Below are 5,000 nucleotides of genomic sequence, written 5' to 3' on the forward strand. Positions count from 1 at the left end.
CAACATCGCTGACAACCAATGCTCTGTACCTTGCGTCGTTTACGTCCGTAACTTACCGGTTCGGCAAAAGAGACCGATAGAATAAGTACGAGGCTTACAAGGAATAAGTCCTGGGTTCGATTTGCTCGACTAAAGGCGGTGCTCCGGCACGGCCGCAGTCAAATGGCTGAAATAAGTGAAAGAGTATATATATTGACATGCACTCATACATATATATATATCTCAATGTATACACAGACACTAACACTCACACAATAAATATATATCTGTAAAAGTGTGTATATATGTGTGTGTGTATGTATGTACATATATATGTGTATACACAACAAATGAGAAACAGAAAATGGAATTCACGAGATTCTTTATTAATCACAACGATCGTTTCAACCCAACTTATATCGGTCCCTTGCGGCTGAGATTCTGTACAACTTGTTGTGGTGCATCCTTCGGCGTAGACGTATCTCTTCAGGTGACTTTTCAAAAGGTGCTTCGCTCCAAACCACGGAACCTGTAGGTAAACAGCTACAGGCAAATAACAACATGCTTTATAATTGAACTAAGCGAAATCGAGTGTATTGAGCATGGTATCTTTTCAAAAAGGCGACGAGCTGGCAGAAACGTTAGCATACCGGGCGAAGTGCGTAGCCGCATTTCGTCTGCCGTTACGTTGTGAGTTCACATTCCGCCGAGGTCGACTTTGCCTTTCATCCTTTCGGGGTCGATAAATTAAGTACCAGTTACGCACTGGAGTCCATATAATTGACTTAATCCCTTTGTCTGTCCCCTCTATGTTTAGCCCCTTGTGGGCAATAAAGAAATATATCTTTTCAAAAAGGTATCCTGACGAGACACATCTACACCGAAGGATGCACGACAATCAGTTGTACTGTATCTCACCCTCGAGCAACTGATGCAAGGAGGGTCAATCTTGTCGGTTTGGCTGCCAGCATCAATTCTGTTCGAATTGTATTTATATTCAGTGTAATGATACACTTTTATAGGCTAATCAATGACGTTAAAGAGTTATTAGTAATTAAAGTTTGAAAATTTTGGTAATTTTAGCCAATCGCAACCCACAGACACATTCATACCTGTTTCGATAGTAAGAAGCGGAACATGAGAACTGTTGCCATAGTAACTGTCTTTGAAAAGTCTTTTATCTGCGAGGAAGCACGTGCTGACAAATTTGACGCTGTGTTCTGTGTTCTGTGTAATTATGGCAGCAAGCTCCAGTCACTTCGCTTCTATTATGGAAGCACTGAAAACAGAGGAGGGTACTGCGTTGTACATGCAAGAGAAGGGTGTTACAGCCAAAGGAAAATTATGTAAAAAGGGGCCGGTTGTGTGTAGGAAAAGATGTGGGGGGGGGGACAAGTACTGGCGATGCTCGCTGCTTAAATGTTTTTTTTTTAAAGCATGGAAGGTGTTTGTAAGCCATTAAAGAAACACACAAAAGCCGTTCGATTCACTTCAACATCTAAGTTTAATTTGTCAAAATATTTTCGTCGCTTTAAGACCGCGACCTCTTCACTGACAAAAATCCGTGCTGCATCTCAGCACGGATTTTGACAAATTAAACTTAAATGTTGAAGTGAATCGAACGGCTTTTGTGTGTTTCTTAAATGGCTTATAAACACCTTCCACGCTGCAATTGTTTTCGTTCCAGCGCACGATCTCAGATCAGGTCACTTGCTATGCAAGTACATCTCCGTTTTTAAGCATATTTAAATTGTAATTGTGTTTATCGCATGTCACGTGTTGTTCATCGCGTTTGCATTAAACGTTTATTTACTCGTTTCTGAGGTGGTTGTGAGGTCTGCTAAAAACAACAGCTAAATAAGATTTTTTGGGGATAAATCTTTTAAATTAACATAAACATTTATTTATAGAGGCGCAGGAGTGACTGTGTGGTAAGTAGCTTGCTTACCAACCACATGGTTCCGGGTTCAGTCCCACTGCGCGGCACCTTGGGCAAGTGTCTTCTACTATAGCCTCGGGCCGACCAAAGCCTTGTGAGTGGATTTGGTGGACGGAAACTGAAAGAAGCCTGTCGTATATATGTTATATATATATATATATATATATATATATATATATATATATATATATATATATGTATATGTATATGTATATGTTTGCGTGTCTGTGTTTGTTCCCCAGCATCGCTTGACAACCAATACTGGGTGTTTGCGCCCCCGTAGTTAGCGGTTCGGCAAAAGAGATCGATAGAATAAGTACTGGGCTTACAAACAATAAGTCCTGGGATCGATTTGCTCGACTAAAGGCGGTGCTCCGGCATGGCCGCAGTTAAATGATTGAAACAAGTAAAAGAGAGAGTATATGAAAGAAAATTACCGGAGACATACCACGTGCTATTTTCAGGATGTTGGCAACAAAACTTGCAGTCACGCACAAAATGACGGCTTCCAAGTCTTTTTCCTGTTTGGGTGAAAACGATCAAACTTTAAACCCCTATAACTTCTTAAAAACATTTTTCTGGTAAAAATGAAATCGCTCCGGCAATTCGGTTTGGGCAAGTGTATTACTGTGCCAAATTGAAAAAATTTTCAATAAACTTTAATTTTTGAAATGCTGGCAGCCTAAACCGATAAGATCCATCATTGTGATTTCATAAAGTATCTCGTGAATTTCATTTTCGCCTACCCTCGTTTGTTATATACTCAGCGGACACTGAGGAACTCCTGAGGTAGATTCTGTAGCATTTATATCAAAACTGCTGATGACATCAGGTAACCGCAAACGGCGAATGTGCTTTAATCGGCATTCTTCCAGGTGTATACCCAAGTTTTAAATAACTACTTATATATATACTCTTTTACTTGTTTCAGTTATTTGACTGCGGCCATGCTGGAGCACCGCCTTTAGTCGAGCAAATCGACTCCGGGACTTATTCTTTGTAAGCCCAGTACTTATTCTATCGGTCTCTTTTGCCGAACCGCTAAGTTACGGGGACCTAAACACACCAGCATAGGTTGTCAAGCAATGCTAGGGGGACAAACACAGACACACAAACATATACACACACATACATATATATAATATATACGACAGGCTTCTTTTCGGTTTCCGTCTACCAAATCCACTCACAAGGCATTGGTCGGGCCGAGGCTATAGAAGAAGACACTTGCCCAAGATGCCACGCAGTGGGACTGAACCCGGAACCATGTGGTTGGTTAGCAAGCTACTTACCACACAGCCACTCCTGCGCCTATGTATATGTATATGTATATGTTTATGTATGTTTATATATTCTTTTATTTGTTTCAGTGATTTGATTCCGACCACGCTGGAGCACCGCCCGCTCTAGTCGAACAAAGTGACCCCAGGACTTATTCTTTGTAAGACTCGTACTTATTCTATCGGTGTCTTTTGCTGAATTGCTAAGTTACAGGGACGTAAACACACCAACATCGGTTATCAAGCGATGGTGAGGGGGGAAACAGACACACAAATACACACACATATATCGTCGCATTGACCATGACAGAGAAAGTTGTCATGGCGACACCTGCTCAGAGTCCTACACAAAGTCACAGAGATTGTATGGAGAGGGTTGTATGAGCCACACACAAGTGTCTGATTGGTTCAGATGTGGTTCAAGATGGCCGAAAAAATGTTGAGATTGACGAACGTTCTGGGAGACCCGTAACTAGCGGAACTGAGAAAAACATGGCAGATGTGTGTGGAGTTGTGAGGGGAAATCATTGGATCACCATCCGCGAATTATCAGAGGATGTGCAGATTAGTTACGGTTCAGTTCAGTCCATTATCAGTGAAGATTTGGGCATGAGGCGCATGTCTGCCAAGTTTGTGCCAAAACTGCTTTTAGCTGACCAAAAACACACATATATTTGTAGTACCTCATATACACAGGTATTATTAAACGTGGATTTTACCTTATTTGCAAGATGTAGCTATGTCTAATTTTCGCCGAGGAAAGAAAAGGTAGGTTAACCTCCGTTTTTATTTCATTTTTATTTCGTATTTGTTTATTCGCAATTTTTTATTCGTTATTCGTAATTTTTACTCGTAATTTTTACTCGTAATTTTTACTCGTATTAGAGTACAAAAAAAATCGTATTCGATCTTACTTATAACTTTATTTACTCTTTCACACACACACACACACACATATATATATATATATATACGATAAGCTTCCTTCAGTTTCCACCTAGCAAATCCACTCATAAGGCTGTGGTCGGGCCGAGGCAATAGTAAAAGTAGCTACGGAGTGGGACTGAACCTGGAATCATGTGGTTGAGAAGCAAGCTTCTTACGACTCACCCACGCCTATATACATATACATATATATATATATATTATATATATGTATGTGTATACTCTTTTATTCTTTTACTTGTTTCAGTCATTTGACTGCGGCCATGCTGGAGCACCACCTTTAATCGAGCAACTCGACCCCGGGACTTATTCTTTTGTAAGCCCAGTACTTATTCTATCGGTCTCTTTGGCCGAACCGCTAAGTAACTGGGGCATAAACACACCAGCATCGGTTGTCAAGCGATGCTAGGGGGACAAACACAGACACACAAACACATACACATACATACATATATATATATATACGACAGGCTTCTTTCAGTTTCCGTCTACCAAATCCACTCACAAGGCTTTGGTCAGCCCGAGGCTATAGTAGAAGACACTTGCCCAAGGTGCCACGCAGTGAGACTGAACCCGGAACCATGTGGTTGGTAAACAAGCTACTTACCACACAGCCACTCATATATATAAAGTATGTATGTATGTATGTATATGCATATGGATGGATGACACGTGAGATAATGTAGTCCCAAGAACATTATACATGAATAATGGCTTTCATCAAAGGTCTGACTTCCCTAATTTTTCTCCACCTTTTTATTGTTGTTAATATTTTACTGTTTATTCTTGTTGCTATTGTTGTTGCTGTCTGTCTTTCCCACCGAATCCCAATTAGCTCTGTTCGGGCGTCCGTCCGT

Source organism: Octopus sinensis, linkage group LG30 (genome assembly GCF_006345805.1).
Source record: "Octopus sinensis linkage group LG30, ASM634580v1, whole genome shotgun sequence".
Classification (NCBI taxonomy): Eukaryota; Metazoa; Mollusca; class Cephalopoda; order Octopoda; family Octopodidae; genus Octopus; species Octopus sinensis.